The sequence below is a fragment of the Malania oleifera genome, chromosome 4 (assembly GCF_029873635.1).
Source record: "Malania oleifera isolate guangnan ecotype guangnan chromosome 4, ASM2987363v1, whole genome shotgun sequence".
Classification (NCBI taxonomy): domain Eukaryota; kingdom Viridiplantae; phylum Streptophyta; class Magnoliopsida; order Santalales; family Ximeniaceae; genus Malania; species Malania oleifera.
In genome coordinates, this window is record NC_080420.1 from 50,499,312 (window position 1) to 50,512,813 (window position 13,502).

General features: G+C 35.5%; 1 non-coding gene across 1 annotated transcript; it reads left to right on the forward strand.

The window, feature by feature from the left end:
* Positions 1-1,019: 1,019 nt before the first annotated feature.
* LOC131154697 (small nucleolar RNA R71) lies at positions 1,020-1,125 on the forward strand. The gene has a single exon (XR_009136612.1). It is a non-coding gene; the product is annotated as a small nucleolar RNA R71 (small nucleolar RNA).
* Positions 1,126-13,502: the final 12,377 nt, after the last annotated feature.

Below are 13,502 nucleotides of genomic sequence, written 5' to 3' on the forward strand. Positions count from 1 at the left end.
GGGTAAGTGTGTTCAGAGGGTTGTGTTTTTGGGTAGATGGTATTGGTGTGAGATGCAATTATAGTTGAGAACACTGAATTATGGTGTTGTAAATATATATATATATATATATATGGATGTAAGATTTTATGTTTCCGTTGTATAGGTGTGTTATTATGTATAAAACTACCTCAATGCCCATCTGAGGCCTGAGATGCTCTAGTAAGGGTATTAGAGTAATTTATTTATTAGTTAGGAAAAAAAATAATCAGGTCTTTACAGTTTCTCTTAATTCATTGATGGCTTGAGTATTCTAACTATTGGTTATGGCGTGAATTTGTATGAATTACTGAAACATATTCGCCATCTACGTCATGCTATCATCAGAAGATTTCTTTGATCGAATAGGAGCAAAATTAGGTTGTAATCCTGGAGGTGCATAGCTTTGAGAGATCTGTTGCTGCTGATACTGCTGTTGAGGAACTACAACTGGATGATATAACGGTTGTGGAGGTGGTGCATAAGATTGAGGAAGTTACTAAAACTGTGAGGAAAATGGACCAAACTGATCATTCCTCCATAAGAAGTTCAGGTGATTCCTCCATCCCGGATTATGAGTGTTCAAGAATGGTTGATTTTGAGATTTGTTGACCTAATTTATTGATTGCATCTGATCAAATCCACTATCCTACAATACTGGTAGTAATGGAAAATCCTCCACCGATTTCGCAGCTTTCACTTTCTTTAACTCCATAACCTCTATTTTTTTAGACAAAGAAGCAAAAAGAGCACGTAAATTAGTTTCCTCTTTGACCTCGTATCTACCTCCACCACCGATTGCTCTGAGACGTTGTGCCGCCATTGGTGCCTAATTATATCATGCGTTCCATTGTTGGGCACTTTAAACTAAGTAATCAAAGAACGATATAACCTCATCCGATTCCTTTCTAAAGAACTTCCCGTTGCACATAGTATAGACAAATTGTTTACATTCAGGGGTAAGAGTAGTATAAAAATAATTTACTAGCCTCCAAAATTCGAATCCGTGATGTGGACATATATTCATCAAGTCCTTGAATCTCTCCCAACAAGTTTGGAAGGTCTCGTCACCTTTCTGCATGAACTGTCTGATCTGCTCCTGCAAGTACTGGGTTCTCTGAAAAGGGAAAAACTTATGTAAGAACTTATGCTGCATTTCAGCCTAGCTATTAATGAAAGTGGTACAGACCAACTCAAAATCTGTCAAATGCTCGAGTATCATAGATAACATACCATGCTAAATTGTGAAGTTCGGTGCATCTTGTGGTAAAACAATGCAAGAAGGTTGTTGACCTTATCGATCATGCCTGGTTTTGATTATGACAAATACTCGTTATATCTAATGGGTGTTTGAAGTTATGTGCAGGAACTCAAATTGGCAGATCAAGATGCACATAGAGAAAGTGAAGAGTCAAGACCTAATCATTCTTTGTTGTAATAATATTTCTTTGATGTAAAGGGTCTATAATAATAAATAGGTCTTTGGTTTGTAATAAGCTCACACACATCACATGCATGATAATACGTAAGCTTAAAACAAACCATAAACTAAAAGTGACCTTAGAATGACCTTAGGGCTTACCCTTTGGTCGACCTTCAGTCGACTGATACCGGACTTTTTCGGTGTCTCTTAATTGGACATAAAAGACCCTAGGACACACACCGTTGCACTTATGATTGTTGGGCACTTAAATAGGGTTGTGTGTTTCAAGACAGTACCGAAATGCACACATTGTGCACTTTTGATCGACTGACCTTGGCAGTTCATTCTGCCCCGGTCGACCGAAACAAGCCTGGTCAACAGTTGACCAAGGTCCTGGTCAACCGAACCAATGTAGTTCAAAACCCCCCGGTCGACCGAAACCCCCCGAGGTCAACAAATTGACGACTTGATCGACCGAGCCAAATTTGTATACCAACTACCTGGTCGACCGAGAGTCCTCGAGAGAAATCCCAACGATCTGGTCGATCGAACCAGTCAATTCAAAATGGCCCTGTCGACCGAACCTCTGAGAAATAAGAAATCGCCCACTTTCGATCGATCGAGTCTTCAGCTCAAAAACCTCCTAGTCGACCGAACCATATGAACTCTGGTCGACCGAAACTGTTCTAGTCGACCAAACCTCTTGGGTTGCCCTGATTTTTACCGCGGTTAAACATTTTTAAACAGGATTAAAATATTTGAAATGTCATTAAACTTTCCTAATAATCCCTAATAGGTCCCCAACGGTCATAAATCATGGGGTGTCTATATATACCTCTTCATTTGGGAAAATTAGCATCATCATTAAGCAAAAAGTGAAATCTCTCTCAAGCCAAAAATCTCTCTATTGTTCACATGCTCTGAGAAACCACTCATTCTTACTTCCTACATCTCTCCAAATCCTTTGTAAGTGTATTGAGTGTTTTGTGCAAAGGGGTTTGCTCTCCCATTCGTGTTTGAGTGATTTGTTTTTTACGAGAGCAAAACCTAAGTTCTCTTAGGGGGCTTTGCTAATAAGAATACTTAAACTTCCGAGTGTTGTATTTTCGTTGCAATAACTTAGGAAGTTTTGTATTTGTTTTGGGATTACAAAATATTTTCAAACTTACTCAAATATCTTGTGGTATTCATATTGACATTTTTGTGAAAAGATATTTGTGTTTGTTATATTAATCTTTGTGGCAATATTTATTCAAGTATATATCATTTGTTGAATACAAAGATTGCATTGCTTTTGCAAACCAAGCATATACACTATAGTCGTGATTGAGACATCCTATTGATTGACATACTTGAAAATCGCTTGATATTCTATGTGAAATCGTTTGACACTCTCACGTACTCACTACACTGATAGAAAATACATTTGAGAGTTGAACTATTTAGACCACACTGAGCTTACATATTAAATTATTGTGGTGTATGTGATTGAACGCATTTGGGTACTTATCTGCTTTACTTGAAAGCACCTTTATTTGTACCATTTGATTGTAATATCTGAGTGACTCCAGGCGTGGCCTGAGGGGGCGGTAATCTAACCCGGTAAGGATTGGTGTAAAGGTTGAGGTCAGCCTTGTACTAATTGACCCGGTTTGTATTGCTTCCGCTCCACCCGTTTAAGTGAGCAAGTTATTGTGGTAATCCTTGTGCTAGTTAGCCAAGGCGGGGACGTAGGCTGTTGGCCGAACCTCGATAACATATCTGCGTGTCACCCTCTCTTTACTGTTTTCTGGTGCTCATGTTGATTGATTAAACTGCTTTATTTAATTTATAATATATTTATATTACTTGCACTAGATTGACCATAAGGTTGTGAACATACTGCTGTTAGGAGGAATACCTAGGGGTTAAATTTTAAAAATACCAATTTACCCTCCCCTCTTGGGATCACTGTAAAGCTAACAAAGGTGTAGACGTGCGTGTAGGCTGTAGAAAATCTTGAAATGTATATGGTGCAGCCATAACTACCTCAAAAATTTATTCAAAAAATCACTCAAATCAATTTCATAATCACTCATAAAAGTAACAAGAGAACAATAAGATTTTGTGCTCTATGTATCATTACTGGTGCTAAGTGAAATTTTAAACAGTCTATTCGAACGACTTCTAACCCAAGGTATCAAACATCAATGCAAATGGCAGAAATCCACCAACATAGCAGCAAACAAGCATGATCAAATTTTTCAAAATTTTCAATTATTATTATTATTATTATTATTATTATTATATAGTTTTTTAAAATTTTTTTATTTAAAAATCAAAATAATTGGAAAAACATAAATTTTGAAATTAAATCTAGCACTCCCCAACAACAGCGCCAAAAACTTGACTCACTTTAAAAATGAGTAGCTCAGAAGCTATCCCAAGTATAGGAGTTCATTCGCATAATAGTTAGCCCAAGGGTCAGATCTTCTCCTTAGGGAATGCAGCTTAATTCCAAAATTCGTGTAATTCTAATAGAAAATAAGAAAAAGAAAAGGGTTACTGAACACAATTCAGATTTGGGTTCCTAGATTTTTTGAGATTTTTGCTATGAAATTTAAACCTTAATTAAAAATTAAATACGCATGGAATAATTAAATAAAATCCGGATGCAACACCATAATAACGAGATAATTAAACACTGCAATCATCCAAAATAAAAACAAATTAAACCATACAAAAGTACCAAATTTAATAACAAGCCCAAACAAGATTAAACAAAATAAAAATACTGACTTAAATACTAAAAACACTCAAAGAAATATTTAGATTCCAATGAAAACTTTAAATAAGATAAAGACAAACTAAAATTAAAATAACAATGCTCAACCAAGAATCTAAAAGCAAGTGAGAAAGAAAAAAAAAACAAATTCAAATTAACACCACTTAATAACAAAAAAGATAAGATGGTTTTTTAATAATAAAAAAATAATCTCAACAATTATTCAAGATTCAATAAAAAAAATAAAGAGAGAGAGAGAGAGAGAGAGAGAGAGAGAGAGAGAGAGAGAGAGAGCAATTGGCAGTGTGGGAGAAACTGGAGCTGTGGTAGCATCCTCGGGTCCTCCTTCAGTAGTAGTAGAGAGCAGCAAAGGGAGAAGGCTCTCGGGTTGGTAGCAAAATGAACCAGCAGTGGCAGTGGAGATAGCAGCAGGGGCACATAGCAAGAGGGACAAGGAAGAGAAGCTGTAGCAAATAGAGGAGATTGGGGAACAGACAGCAAGGAAAGAGAGAAAATGAGAGAGATAGAGACGTTGAAAAAAAAAAAGAGGGAGAGAAGGAGCAAGGACATGACAGAGAAAAGAAAATAATAGAGAGAGATCGAAAGGAAACCGATAAGGAGAGATTGAGAGGAAAAGAAGAGAGGGAGAGAATGAGGAGAGATGACGGGTGAGGCACTGGAAAACCCAGTAGAAGAAAAGAAATAAAAGAACAAAGACTCCCTTGAAGCCCTAAGCCCACACGCACACACTTCATACGCTGCATGATCAGGTCACATCAACCCAGCCCAGCTCACTCACACACGCACAGATGGCCGTCCTACATTTCAAAGCCCACTAAACTATTGAAATTTTCTTTTCTTTTCTTTAAATGCCCTCCTTCTCTTTTCAAAGCTCAGGCCCATCACGTATATAACTCATATACATGAAGCCCACAGCTAACTTATAAGACCCTTTAAACATGCATGGCTCATGTGTAGTGTCTGGTCCTCCACGAACACTTTTAATTCTAGGTTTAACTTCCAAATATTTCCTGCAATAATAAAATGCACAAAATTCATAAATTATTAAATTAAAATTAATTATCATAAATTGAGCATAACGTTAAAAGATTGAACTTAATTATGCGTTTAATTAGAAATATAATCGTTAATGCAAGATTTTAAATACCTAATTATGCAATTTAGGTGCATAATCAAAAGCTATATAGAGGAAGAACGTACAAATGACTTACTTGGTGACTTAAATCTACAATATAGTGCCATTTGTGTGCAGGTATTGGGTTCAGGAGACCCTTCCCTTTCTTATAATCATGTAGTATCTATTTTTTTTAAGTGAAGAGACACGTCGGCGTGCTACGTTAGCGCCTTCTAGTGAGCATATTCGATCAGCTCTTATTGCTCAGCCTTTGTCCTGGCATCACAATGATGATTCTTGTATATGTACCCATTATCACAAAATTGGTCATGTGCTTGACACTTTGGGTACTTTATGGTCGTCCTTAACAACATGATTTGGGTTATGGAAGTAGTTGTGTTAATCACAACGGAAGTCATGGGAGTTGTGGTGGCCAAACTGGATAGGAAAATTTGACTAAGTTTTCAAGTGTGATGCATCTACTATGGTACATTTAGCCATTGGATCACTTTTTGCAGAAAAAATGCAAAACCTACATCAATATCTGGCTTGAGTAGATATGAACTCAAGTATAGCTCCTTATACAGCCTTAACTAACTCGATGCTTGATCCCATTATCGTTGATCATGGTAATTATACACAATTCGGTATTAGACATCATATGCATTTAACTGCAGCAGTTTGTCTACTGCATCTCCTTGGGTTTTTTATTTAGGTGCTTGAAACCACATGACACGCCAGTCTAACAATTTAGTGTGCTACTCACCATGTTATGGTAGGAATAATGTTCATATAGCTAATGGCACCTTTACCTATATTTTTGGTAAAGTAAATATCAAATGCGCACCCAACCTCAATTTTCCTTCATCCTCCATGTCCCAAGTTTTCCCACTAATTTGTTGTCTATTAATTCTATTACTAAAGATCTTAATTGTCATGTTGAATTTCATCCAAATCATTGTTACGATGACCATGAGAATGATACTTGGTGTTGGTAAAGTGCGTGATGGCCTCTACTACTTGGAAAATAAACCATTGAAGAATGGTCTCGAGTTGGCTGGTCTAACTGTGTCATCTTTCTCTGATATGTCTCTTCAAGAATTGCTACTGCAACACCATTAGCTAGGACATATTTCTTTCATAACTCTTTTCTTGTTTATTTCCCTCACATTATGCACATTGTGATAAAAAAAAAAAATTAGATTATGATGCTTGTGAGTTTGCCAAGCATGGTAGAGGCACTTATTCTGCCACTAGTTATCATAGTAACAAACCATTTCATATTATTTTTTCAAATATTTTGGGTCCCTCCAATATTACTTATATTTCTGGGCATCATTGGTTTGTCACTTTAATTGATTGTCGTAGTCATGTTACTTGGCTATATTTATTGAAAAGTAAAGATGAGGCATTTTCCTAATTTGTGAAGTTTCACAACATGATTGCCACTCAATATGATGCCAAAATAAAAGTACTTCGTACGGAGTGCTAAATATACTAATTAGGATTTCTGTGAGTACTAAGAGATTCATGGTATACCCCATTGGACAATATGTGTTAACACGCTTGCTTAAAATAGAATTGCTAAATGAAAGAATTGGCATCTCCTAGAGGTAGATTGAACACTTCTTTTTTCCATGAATGTTTCAAAGTTTTTTTGGAGTGAGACTATATTTACTGCTACTTATCTTCTTGACTAGAAGCCACTTTAGGCCTTATAGTTTCAAACACCTATTCAATGTTTGGTAGGAGATACTACTTTTGTTATGCCTCCTAAAATATTTGGATGTGTGTGTTTTGTTCGAGACCACGGGCCCAATGTAAGAAAATTGGATCCCCGACCTCTAAAGTGTGTGTTTGTAGGCTACTTTGCTACTCAAAAAGGATATCGGAGTTATTATCCTACTAAGAAACAGATATTGGCCAGCATAGATGTCACCTTTTGAGAATCAGAGACATACTACATTATAGATGACTCTTACCAGTTCACCTATTAAATATTATGAATCCTTACCTCTTTTACTCTTTTTCTAGTGCAATCAGTTGAAATGGGGAGACTGGTTATGGTTAAGGGGTGCTGGTTGATAATAATAAGAAGTTTAAAAACTTGTCTAATGACTCTTCTGATAGTGGTGACAAAGATAATACAATCTAAGGGGAGTTTTTGTTGATTGCACCAGTTTTGCACTCTTCATCCTCAACTTTACCAGCCCCAACTCCTTCACCTACCGAAGCTCCAAGTTCTCCTTCCTCTACTCCATCTTCTTCCTATCCTTTTGAGATTTATGGTAATATTTCACCTATTTCCGCTCCCTTTATCTTTGATTTGGATAAAAAAAATGATTTTAGAAAATGTATTTATTCTTGTAATCCTCCTATAAGATATGTACATATAGGAAATTTTATGTCTTATGAGTCTATTTCTCTTGAACATAGGTGTTTTCTAGCTACATTATTTGCTATTACAGTCCTTTCCAATTGGAGGAATGCTATGGTTGATCCAAGATGGAAGGCAGCAATGCTTAAGGAAATGGGAGCTTTGATTAAGAACAAGACATGGGTGGTTGTCTATTTGCCTTTGGGAAAATAGCCGGTTAGGTGTTGATGGATCTTTATAATAAAGCAAATACCCAAAGGAAAGGTAGAAAGGTACAAGGATCAATTGGTGGCCAAAGGGTATATGCAAACATATGGGATTGATTTTGAGGAGACATTCGTACCTATGGCAAAGCTTAAAACTATGTGTAATGTTGTTTCCTGTGCAATCAATCGTGGTTGGGATATTTTCAGCTTGAAGTCAAGAATGCCTTTTTGCATGGAGATTTGTAGGAAGAAGTTTATATGGATATTCCACCTGGTTTTTCTAGCCCTTCTACTACTATCAAAGTGTGCAAGCTACGCCACTTTGTATGACTTGAAGCAATCTCCTAGGGCTTGGTTTGATAGTTTTAAATGAGTTATCCTTTCTATGAATTATTAATAGAGTAATGCTAATCATACTTTATCCTTTCGACACAACAAGAGGAAGGTAGCTATCTTGATCTTGTATGGATATGATATTGTTATAACCGATGATGATTTCACTACGATCATATATTTGAAGGAGAGGCTGTCAAAAGAATTTAAAGTGAAGGACCTTGGAATATGCCATTATTTTTTTGGAATTGATGTCACTAAGTCTTCACAAGGTATTTTCTTATATATCCTAGAGGAAGTACATGTTAGATCTTCTAGCTGAGACTAGTATGTTGGATTGCCATCCTGTTGCTGCACCAATTGAACAAAATCATCGCATTATTGCTGATGCTGGTACTCCACTTGATCATGAGCAGTACTAACATCTAGTAGGGACATTCGCAAGAAAATATCATAACCATTTTTTTTTGGGTAACAGTGATGAATCATAAGTCTCACTAATAGTGGACCAGTAGTGACGGTTTTGATTCATCACTAATAGTAGGCTATTAGTGACAGATCAGATTCATCACTAATAATAGACTATTAGTGACAGTAAATAAAAAGCGTCACTAATATTCTTTACCTTTTATTACCACCAAAAATGCATTAGTAGTGATGGTTTTTAGAACCGTCACTAATAGTCTATTATTAGAGATAGTTTACAAAAAGTGTCACTAATAGTCTTAACCTTTATTCCCCCCCCCCCCCCCCAATGCATTATTAGTGATAGTTTCGATCCGTCACTAGTAGTCTACTAAAAAATATATTATAAGCGCATAACTAGTATTACAAAAATTATTCTAGTAGCTAATTTCTTATTTATGTTATGAAATGTGTCACCTTTGTGTGTGTATGTGTGTGTGTGTTTTTTTTAAAAATATTTTTTTCTCAGGAAACTGACCACTTTTATATTGTATGTTTTCTATTTTTTATGTATAATAATTTATCCTTTTTAAATTTAACTTAATATTATATTTAAAAATACATAAATTTAAATTTTGAAATTCATATTACCAAACACTATCTAACTTATTTAAATTTAAATAGTACAAACATGCATGTGTGAAAATGGGCCTCATGGGAGAGACCATTTTGTGGGCTTAGAAGTATTTGTTGATAGAACATGGCCGACCTACAAGCCATGTTTCTATCAAAATCTAAGAGAGCAACGTGTCTATTAAAAAGTTTTGGGTCTCGGCCTAGAGAGACCTATTCAAAATCAAAAAATAATGAACCCAGCCAAATCAATCCCAAGGGATCTCTACAAGAAAACGTAAGTTTGGCCTTTAGACGAGCCATGACCAATTAGTAGGGCAGCAAATGACTTAAGCCACTCGCCAGTTTTTCGATTTGATAATGATTCGCTTAATTTTATTTATCAAATTAAACGAGTGAAACATGAATTCAAATTTCAAGGTCATTAATTAAATGAGCTGAGTTTGAGTTACTTCATACTCGACTTATTAGGCTCATAGGCCAACTTGTTTGTCAGTTTGTTTGCATACTCGTTTTCCCATTACTTAGAAAAAGTGAGCTACCAGTTCAGGTACAAGATACTATCATTACTTCCTAGACAACTAGACATCCAACCAGTAATCAAAATGACCCAATTGCAAGAGTGGAGCTCTACCAACTGAGCTATAACCCCCTCGAGCCAATTCAGGCTTGCATGAAGGAGCCAAATTCTTCTTCTATTCTTTTCCTTAGCGCAGATGGGCCATCCTGGACTTGAACCACAAACCTCCCTTATGAAGTAAATCATCACACCTATGGTTCAACCAATTGAGAGAGAATCAATAGATTCCTTTTCGAAAGCTATTCATCCTTCCCGCATGCAACATATACAACTCTCCTTGTACTGTGCTCTCTAAGTTACTAATTTGTTAGTAACGTGTGAACTTACTTGATATTAGGCTTGTGAACTAGTTTGGTATTAGGCTCATGAACAAACTCGATATTGACAAGAATTGTGTGATCCCAAGAGGGGGGTGGAATGGGTTTTAAGAATTTTTTGGCTAAATTAAATTTATGTCAATTCACTACAAATCATATCCCATTAAAAAATAAGCGTGTATGTAAAATGATTAAATAGTAAATACAAACATACACGTGTGGAACATATTCCATTTAAATTAAGAGCGTGTATGCAAAACTATTAACACAATAAATGAACATGTATACACGTATGAAAATAAAGTGCAAAAATATAAACAAGATAGAGAGACACACACACACACACAAAAGATTTTAACGAGGTTCAGCCAATCCTGCCTATGTCCTCACCTTGGGCAAAACTCCCCCAACAATTTAATTAACCTTGCTCACTTAATCAAGTGGAGCAAAAACCATTTACATACTCCTTACAGGGTAAAGCCCCCTAGCTCACTTACTGGGCGGAGCCAAACTGTTTCTCTTTATAGGTCGAAATCTTCCTAGCTCACTTAACCAAGCGGAGCCAAACCGGTACAAAGATATGAAAATAATTTTTCATACAAATAAAGTGGTTGTCAAATAATAAGGGATGTACAAATTGAAGATCTAAATGCACTCTTATATGATTTAAACATGAAGCTCAGTAGAGCATGAGTTTTCTCTCAAAAATATTTTGCAAGTAAAATAATGAGAGTATGAAAAAATGAATTTTCTTTTCAAATAACCTTTTTTAATTCAAATACGAATAGGCTTTTGAGCAAGATATATGAAAGTTAATATATGCTCTAGCCATTATCAAGATGCTTCTCAAGCACAAAAATATATATCAATGAATATATATATATATATATATATATATATTTATATATATACTCAAAGCAATCTTGAACATACCTCCTTTGAATAACCCATATATTTTCTCCCAAAAAATATTCAAGGATAAGAATGGCAGAACCTAGGGTTTTTCTATCAAACTGATTAACCTTTATAAAATAAAAGGAGAAGCCTCTCAAGCAAGTATATATGTAGTTGATATATGCTCAAGGCTCTTGAAATTAGGAATAGCTTCCCAAGAGCGGGGGTGAATTGGCTTTTTAAAAATTTCTTTTTAAAGTCCCTAACTTCTTTTAATATTTAACCAATTCTTTGACTTGTTTATCTATTTTGTCAATCAAACAAAAACTTGATTTCTTTTGAACAATCAATCAAAAACACAATTAAACACAATTAAACATTCAATCTTCAACCACACTTTGAAAGTAAAAACAATCAAATAATTAACCACCATTTCCAAACCAACACAACCACAATTTATTTACCAAATATAAGTTCACTGCAGCACTATTAGATTGATGAAATCATTCAAGATTTAAGACTCTTGGAATATAAAACAAATCTTTATACCATCCAATCACAATCAATATAATATATGTAACTTTCAGCTTTTGATGCTTTCAACCCTGTGGTGAATATTAGTTTTGAACAAAGCCCTGTATATATAAAATTGCTTCTTCAATGTGATGTTCAATATAAAATCCAATTACTCTTTCCAAACTTCAGAATTCAAATAAACTCTTAAGTTAATTTATCTTTGGGATGTTTAGCCAAGTAACGTAGTCCCGTATGGTTTCCGCAAAGAATGGTTCAACCAACGTACTCCATTTTGGTTTCTGCAACCCAAATCAAAATCAAACTTTAAGGTTTACTTGATTTCCAAATATATGTAGTTTATATGATTTTAAATTTAAACCATCCACGCAATTTAAATATGTACTGAAAATAAAGAACAAGGAAAGAAAGAGTGAGACAGAGATTTTTACGAGGTTCGGCTTATACCTAGGCTACGTCCTCACCTTTGGCAAGCCATCAAAGGATTCACTAAACCTATTCCTTTAACGGGTGGAACAATACCTTTACAACACTCCTTGGTCAAGGCTAAAGTCCTCCTTCTCCAAACGATATCCCCTCATCCGGTCACTCCTTAACTAGGCTAGAGCCCGCCTCTCTAAGTAATATCCTCTTGCTTAGCCAACGATCCAAACAACCCTTGGAATCGGTAATCTACAAGATACAAATCAAATACTTGTGTACAAGAACTTGCTCACACAAAGAGCTGATTAGTACAACAATTTAGAACTAATATACTTCAAATTTAAAATATCAAAAGAATGAAGTAAGAAGCTCAATATAAATATCACCAGTTTACTTCTCTTTGATGAGGATCAAGAACTTAAATCAGATACTTCAGAGAAGTTGTAAAAGCTCAGAGATTTCTTAGAAATTTTGCAGCAATTCAGAGCTTTAAAACAAATAGCAAGAAGCTTTGAGTGAAAGAGATCTTGAAAGAATTTTTCAATGCTTGGTGTGTTTTGATTCTTCATAAACTATGTATATATAGGCTTCAAAAACACTTTCATTCGTACTCCCCAAGTTTACTTGGAGTGCCCCCAAAGTTTCCAAAAATATTAAGGCGCAAGTCAATTAGATTTGAAAAAGAGAAGTGTCAGCTTTACCATGATCCCAAGAGGGGGGGTGAATTGGTATTTTTAAAATTCTATCCCCTAGTTGTTCCTCCTAACAGCCAGTATATTCACAACCCTATAGTCAATCTAGTGCAAGTAATATCAGAAGTTAATTAAAGCAGTTTAATCAATTACACAAGCACTAGAAAGCAATAAAGAGAAGGGTGACACACAGATATGTTATCGAGGTTTGGCCAGCTACCTACATCCCTGCCTTGGCTAACCAGCACAAGGATTATCACAATAACTTGCTCACTTAAATGGGTGGAGCGGCACCTATAAAAATCACGTCAAATTAACATAGGGTTGACCTCAACCTTTACACCAATCCTTACCGGGTTGGATTACCGCCCCCTCAGGCCACGCCTGGAATCTCTCAGATATGCAATCAAATGGTACAATATAGGGGTGCTTTCACGTAAAGCAAATTTGTATCACAGAAGCGCACAATCACAAACACCATAGATGATTTAAAATGTAAGCTCAGTGTGGTCTAGATAGTTTAACTCTCAAAGGTATGTTCTATCAGTGTAGTACGTACGTAAGAGTATCAACAAGCAATCTTTGTATTTCAATATGTTCTCAATCGAGGTGCTCAAACAAAGATATCATGCAAGATTCAAATATCCCAAATAGAAGAATATGTCAATCACGTGAATAGTGTATATGCTTGGTTTGCAAGATATATGTAATCTTTGTATTTCAGCAAATGATATAGACTTGAATGAATATTGCCACAAAGATTAATAT